At 38.0% G+C, this 7,039-nt stretch overlaps 1 pseudogene; it reads left to right on the top strand.

Annotated features, from left to right (window-relative positions):
• The first annotated feature begins 268 nt into the window (after positions 1 to 268).
• Positions 269 to 1,580, top strand: LOC147516398 (3-ketoacyl-CoA synthase 7 pseudogene; annotated as a pseudogene).
• The last annotated feature ends 5,459 nt before the right edge of the window (positions 1,581 to 7,039 follow it).

Raw genomic sequence — 7,039 nt, 5'->3', positions numbered from 1 at the left:
TGTACCTGTACATAAGGCTGCCTATGTATCCAATCCTTTCAGATTAGAATCAAGCCTTACGTAGTTCTTAAGTAATAAATATCAACATCCTTGTATGTACCTCTAAGGAAAACAACAATTTATACTATATATAATCATATACAATAAGTTTCAAATACTCTCACAATCATATACGTAAAGTTTCATACCCAGAGATACACTATGAACCTTTAAATCCAAAAACTCACAAATGGATATTTCTCTACTTTTGATTATAAAAAAAAACTATATGAATAATGACATCCTCAAACAACTCCTATGCTCCTACAGTCCTCATTTCTTATTAGCTACAAGTATAATCATAGTAATCCTCTATACTTCATCCAAATCCAATCACGTTTATCTAATTGATTTTTGTTGTTATAAGCCACCCGATTCGTTGCGTGCCCCAACCTCCACCTATATCGAACATTTTGTATTAGATGACAAATTCAACAAAGATAGTCTTCACTTCCTAGCAAAGATCGGTTCAAGGTTAGGCATAGGTAGCGAAGCGCACATACCGGTCTCACTTTTCCAACTCCCACCCGATGGCTCCATGAAACACTCTGTAGAAGAAATTAAGACCATTCTATTGGCCATGGTAGAAGATCTCCTTGTTAAACACAATATAAATCCAAAATCAATTGACATGCTCATATCAAATTGTAACGCTTTTTTTCCTACACCGTCGATCACTGCAATGGTTATCAGTAAATTTGGATTTCGAATCAATATCACGAGCTTTAGTCTCTCCGGAATGGGATGTAGTGCAGGACTCTTGTCATTAAGTTTGGCAAAAGATTTGCTTAAAGTCCATAGACACTCATTAGCTCTAGTCCTAAGCATAGAAGCCATAACCCCTAATTGTTATACGGCTTTTCCGTGTGGGTGGAGCTGCAGTTCTCTTGTCCAACAGGAGGCAGGACAAGAATAAAGCTAAGTATGCACTCCAACAACTTGTCTGCACCAACAAGGCATTTGATGATCAATCATACAATAGTGTTGTCCAAGAACACGACGAAGAGGGAAAGGTCGGAATATCATTATCATTGACATTGTTACAAGTGGCACGCAAGGCATTAAAGACTAATATCACTACATTGGCTCCACTTGTTTTGCCTTACACTGAGCAACTCAAGTATGGATGGTCTATAATCTGTAGGGAAATTTGGGCCTCACCGAACACCAAGGACGTTTGTGTCCCGAATTTCAAAAAGGCATTTGATCATTTTTGGATCCACACAGGGGGACGAGCAGTGATTGATGCAGTAGAGGATAGTCTTAGCTTGAGTAATGAAGATGGAGAAGCATCAAGGATGGCATTGTACAGATTTGGGAATACATCGTCTTCATAAATTTGGTACCAATTATGCTATTTAGAAGCCAAGGGGAGAATTAAAATGGGGGATAGGGTGTGGCAAATAGCATTTGGGAGTGGATTCAAGTGCAATAGTGCAGTTTGGAGATGTATATCTAACCTTGATCCTAACTCTAGAAATGCATGGTCAGACAGAATTCATCTATACCCTGTAGAGATACCAGAGGAGTTGGATCTTTGAGGATGTTGGTTTAGGGCCAGTAGGGAATGCTAACGTTAGTTCGGTCAAGAATCATTTAGTCTCTTTCAATTTGTTTAAAGCCAGATTCCTTGTTTTACATACACAAAATCCAATCATGCAAATACTATTTTTTTATTTTATTTTTTCTTTTTCTTAATTTCCCTTCTCGATCGATAAATGCTGAAATATACGAGCTTGGTATTTTGTGTTTTAAGCTTGTCACATATTGGTGCTGCTTGGCAGGGTAGAGAAGATTGCATCGCAGAATTTAAGCTAGCTACGTTAGAAATATATAATAATTTGAGGAGTTAGGCACTTGGTTTTAAAACATAACCATAGTTTCAAAACATAAACTGGAGGACCTTACAAGAGTCTTAAAACTATAAAGAATCACCAGAGCCAAGCCTTAAAAGCTTAATAGTTCATATAGAAAAGATTACTAAGTTAAATGAACTTGATTTGATACTAGATCGAAATCTCGACAAAGAAGGTCCTGTTGTATGCTGATAAAAAAAAACAATAAAGAGACAAGGGCAGAATAATAGGTAATAACCAAGGCGCGGATTAGGCTGTCCTTAAGGAAAGATTTCTCCCTTTCCAATGGTGCAAAAAGGCAACAGTGGCGTCTTTCTCACATGATTCAATGGTTAACAGCAGCCTGACTTTGCACTAGAACATACTACCCTCTAGAACAGCAATATAACTCTCTCTGGCGGCTGACAAGAAGAAGAGAAGAAGAATAGGAAAAGGTTCTATTTCTCTAATTTCGTGTGGGGTGTGATGAAGGGCTGTCACGAGTTCTGTTTCTCTAGTTCTGGATTGGATCCTCTCTATGGACGCACAGCAGTGTTTATATAGAGAAGGTAGCCGGTTTCCAGAAGTGAGAAGGACTGCTCAAAGTTGGTTTCACAAACTGATAAGGTAGCAGAAACCAACTCGAAATATAACACCCACCGAAACTTGCTACAAAAGCAAAACAAGTTTAGGCTTTTAGTTAGCCACTACCCACTAGACAGTAAGCCCAAGCGGACCCGACATGACTCGGTGCAGTGTGGGCACGTGTGTGTGGCTTTGGGTGAGTCCTCCCTCCTAACACAAAAGCATTTGTACCCTAAGGGCACGCCCTTATGGTAGAGGAATTCCTCATATACCTCACTTGCTAGTGGTGGTTAACCAATGTGGGACTATCCACAATGCACTAAAGTGGAGAGAACACACTTAGTTCATCTCCTCCACTTTGCACACACACACTAGTATTTCGAAATACTCATAGAGATTCCAACAATCCCCCACTATTTTAAAATACTAATAGTCCCCCACTATTTTGGAATAGGATATTACAAAAGAAATGGGTTAACGAAATGCCAAAGAGAATAAAAAAAACAATGCATAAGATACTGGTGCTTTATGGGCTTAAACCAGTCATAGGATAACATGTCTTATAATACGTGAAAGTGGTGGATTAAAAAATCTTTGAACCAACATTCCCTTATAGTAAAATAGATCACATGCACCCACATTGCTCTTTCATTATATGCCTGTTCTGCGGTGTTGCGCTTTTTGGCCCCTGCGATGCCTGTGTTCCATGAATGCTCTAGAGTACTTGCTTGAATACTCATAAGAACCAACCCAGTTCTACATTCACGTAGGTGGATATCCATCAAGTGTACATTGTAGTTAAAATGCACTATCTCATAAAAAAAATGGACTATGGATTCCAATAAGAGTAAAATAACTCATCCTTTTCTCATTGCAATTCAAGTTATACAAAGTATACAAAAAATGCTATCTAGTCATAGGGTGGGACGTCTCAAAGAAAGACAATAGCATACCAGAGCGACGAGGTGACTTGTTTTTCTCTTTGAACCTACTTCATGGGATCTCCAATCACATAGGTGGGGTTGCCGTCAGTGTCGCCCTCTATTTAAGTCAAAAGTCCCATCCCCCTCAACGTTTCAACCACTTGTCTCCTATTAAGCGGTTTTGTCAGAGGATCGGCCAAATTTAACTCTGACCTCACATAAGCTAGAGCCACAACTCCAGATTCCAACAGCTGCTTTATAGACTGTAGTCTCAGACGGATATGCCTACTTTTCCCATTATATAATTTGCTCTTTGCCTTTGCTATCGCAGCTTGACAGTCACAATGCATAGGTATAGCTGGTGGCGGTTTTGTACCAATGGGAAGATCTGCCAAGAGGTTTCTAAGCCACTCAGCCTCAACACTTGCTTTATCTAAAGTAATAAGCTTGGACTCCATGGTTGAACGAGCTATCAAGGTCTGCTTAGAAGATTTACAAGCGACTGCACCTCCACCAAGGGTGAAATTATAACCACTAGTGGACTTGATATCATGAGAATCAGATATCCAGTTTGCATCACAATAACCCTGTATCACAGGTGGAGTTTGTCTAAAATGTATGACGTAATTCATTGTTCCTCTCAAGTACTTGGCTATTCTCTCTAACGCACTCCAATGTTCCTGGCTAGGACAATGAGTGTATCTGCTCAACCTGCTAACTGCATAAGCAATGTCAGGTCTTGTGCAATTCATCAAGTACATAAGACTACCAATAATTTGGGCATATCTAAACTGAAGGACACTATGTTGATCATTTTTCTGAAGTTCACTAGTTCCCTCATAAGGTGTCGACACAGGCTTACTATCATAAAAGTTAAACTTCTTCAAAAACTTCTCAACATAATGCTCTTGTGAAAGCGTATAGTCATCACTGTTTCTGATAATTTTGATTCCAAGAATCACATCAGCTTCTCCCAAATCATTCATTTCAAATTGGGAGGATAAGAACATCTTGGTGTTTCTCACAACATCAAGGCTAGGACTCATGATTAACATATCATCCACATATAGACAGATAATCACATATGTATTCACATCAAAAGATTTAAAGTAAATACACTTATCAGCATCATTTATGTGATATCCATTGGACATCATGACACTGTCAAACTTTTCATGCCATTGTTTTGGCGTTTGTTTCAACCCATATAAAGACTTAACCAATTTGCATACTTTTTGCTCATTCCCTGGTACTATAGTACCCTCAGGCTGCATCATATATATTTCTTCATCAAGATCACCATTCAAAAATGCATTTTTTACATCCATTTGATGAATAAATAAATTATGAATAGCAATGAGAGCCATTAGAACTCTAATAGAAGAAATCCTAGTTATAGGAGCATAAGTATCAAAATAGTCAATGCCTTTTTTCTGGGAGAATCCCTTGACTACTAGTTTAGCCTTGTATTTCTTAATGGAACCATCTAGCTTCAGTTTCTTTTTGAAGATCCACTTGTAACGTATAGGTTTCACCCCAGGAGGTAGATCAACTATCTCCCAGGTGTGATTAGCTATAATCGAATCTAGTTCTGAGTTTATAGCATCCTTCCAAAAAGGTGCATCTCGAGAACTGATTGCCTCATTATACGTCACAAGATCATCATCAAGAAGAAATGTGTAAAAGTCATCACCAAAATTTGTGGATTTTCTGTCTCTTTTACTCTTCCGAATTTCTTGTTCAAAAATTTCAGGATCTGTTGATTGTTGTTTACTAGGAGCAACCAACCTCTCAATGCCAATTTTCAAAGGAAACAAATTCTCAAAGAAATCAACATTTTTACTCTCTATAATAGTGTTAGCATCGACAAGGTTATTATCAGATTTTACTACTAAAAATCTATATGCAACACTATTATGAGCATAACCAATGAACATACAATTAACAGTTCTAGGTCCCAATTTTTTCTTTTTAGGTTCGTTCACTAGAACCTTTGCAAGACACCCCCACATTTTGAAGTATTTCAGGTTAGGTATATGACCTTTCCATAATTCATATGGTGTCTTATTCCCTGTTTTCTTGTTGGGTATCCTATTCTGTATATGGCAAGCAGATAGGATTGCTTCCCCCCACAAGTTCAGGGAAGCTCCAGAACTTACAAGCATAGCATTCATCATCTCTTTTAGTGTTCTATTTTTCCGTTCGGCTACTCCATTTGACTCAGGAGAGTATGGTGGAGTAGTCTCATGAATAATGCCATTCTTGTCACAAAAGTCCTGGAAGGGGTTAGACTCATATTCTCCACCCCTATCAGACCAAGTCTTTTAATCTTACAGTTAAGCTGGTTTTCAACTTCAGCTTTGTACTTGAGAAACATCTCACCTGCCTCATGCTTGTTTCTAAGTAAATATACCATGGTGTACCTAGAGAAGTCATCTATGAATGTAATATAATAAAACTTCCCCCCTCTAGACATGGTACTTCTGAATTCACCCAAATCCGTATGAATAAGAGTTAGCAATCCAGTTTTATCTCTAGAAACAGTTCTGCAAGGTTTCTTTGTGGCTTTAGTCTCAGCACATATCTCACATTTATCATTAGAAAAATCAGAAATATCAGACAATAAACCACATGCTTTCATTCTTTTCATATACTGAACATTCACATGTCCTAGTCTACCATGCCATATATTAAAAGAGTCAAGCAAGTAAGCAGAAGCAGATTCATTCTTATTAATAATAATGTTGTCAAGTACATTCAACATGAAAAGACCACTGTTATTACAATAACCTTTCCCAACAAAACCATCATTCTTTGTCAGAACGAACTTGTCACTCTCAAAAGTCACCTTGACATCAGCTTTTCCCAGTAAGGACACAGAAATTAGATTCTGACGAATCTCAGGAACATGCAATACATTACTAAGTGAAAGGGTTTTCCCTGAAGTTAACTTCAGAAGAATCTTGCTTGTTCCCTCAACAGGAACAGACCTTGAGTCACCCATATATACATTTTCATCTTTCACTAGTATGTAGTCTGAGAAGCCTTCAACATCACCACAAACATGGCGGGTGGCACCAGAATCTAGTACCCAGTTCTTCTTCCCAGTGGCCATGAACACTTGTGACACCACAGCAGTAATAATATCATCTCCCTCAACTATATTAGCATTGGAAGGATCATCAGTGTCTTTCTTGTGCCTGCACTGAAAAGTCCTATGTCCAGGTTTACCACAAACATAACAATTTCCATTGCCAGTACCACTCCTTTTAAAAAAAAGTGTCTTTGACCTTGAAATTCTTATTTTTGTTGTACTTCTGTTTTTTAAAGGTTTTGTTAGATTTGCTGGGATTACCTTCAATGATATTGGCTTTAGAATGGAATTCCTTAGACAACACATCATCCCGAGTTTTGTTCTTTTCCTCTATGTGAATGTGAATGATCACATCCTCAAGAGTCATCTGCTTCCGCTTATGCTTCATACTATTTTTATAGTGTTTCCAAGACTCGGGGAGTTTCTCAATCAAACATCCAGCAACAAAGGTTTCGGGTAAATTAATACCCTCAGTTTTCAAATCATTAATCAGTACATTATAATCATAGATTTGAGACGTTACATCTCTATCCTCTCTCATCTGGAACTTTAGAAAAGTCCCA

The sequence above is a fragment of the Coptis chinensis genome, chromosome 2, assembly GCF_015680905.1.
Source record: "Coptis chinensis isolate HL-2020 chromosome 2, ASM1568090v1, whole genome shotgun sequence".
Lineage (NCBI taxonomy): Eukaryota > Viridiplantae > Streptophyta > Magnoliopsida > Ranunculales > Ranunculaceae > Coptis > Coptis chinensis.
Note: the sequence above shows the minus strand (reverse complement) of the source record. Positions and strands in the feature narration are given on the sequence as shown.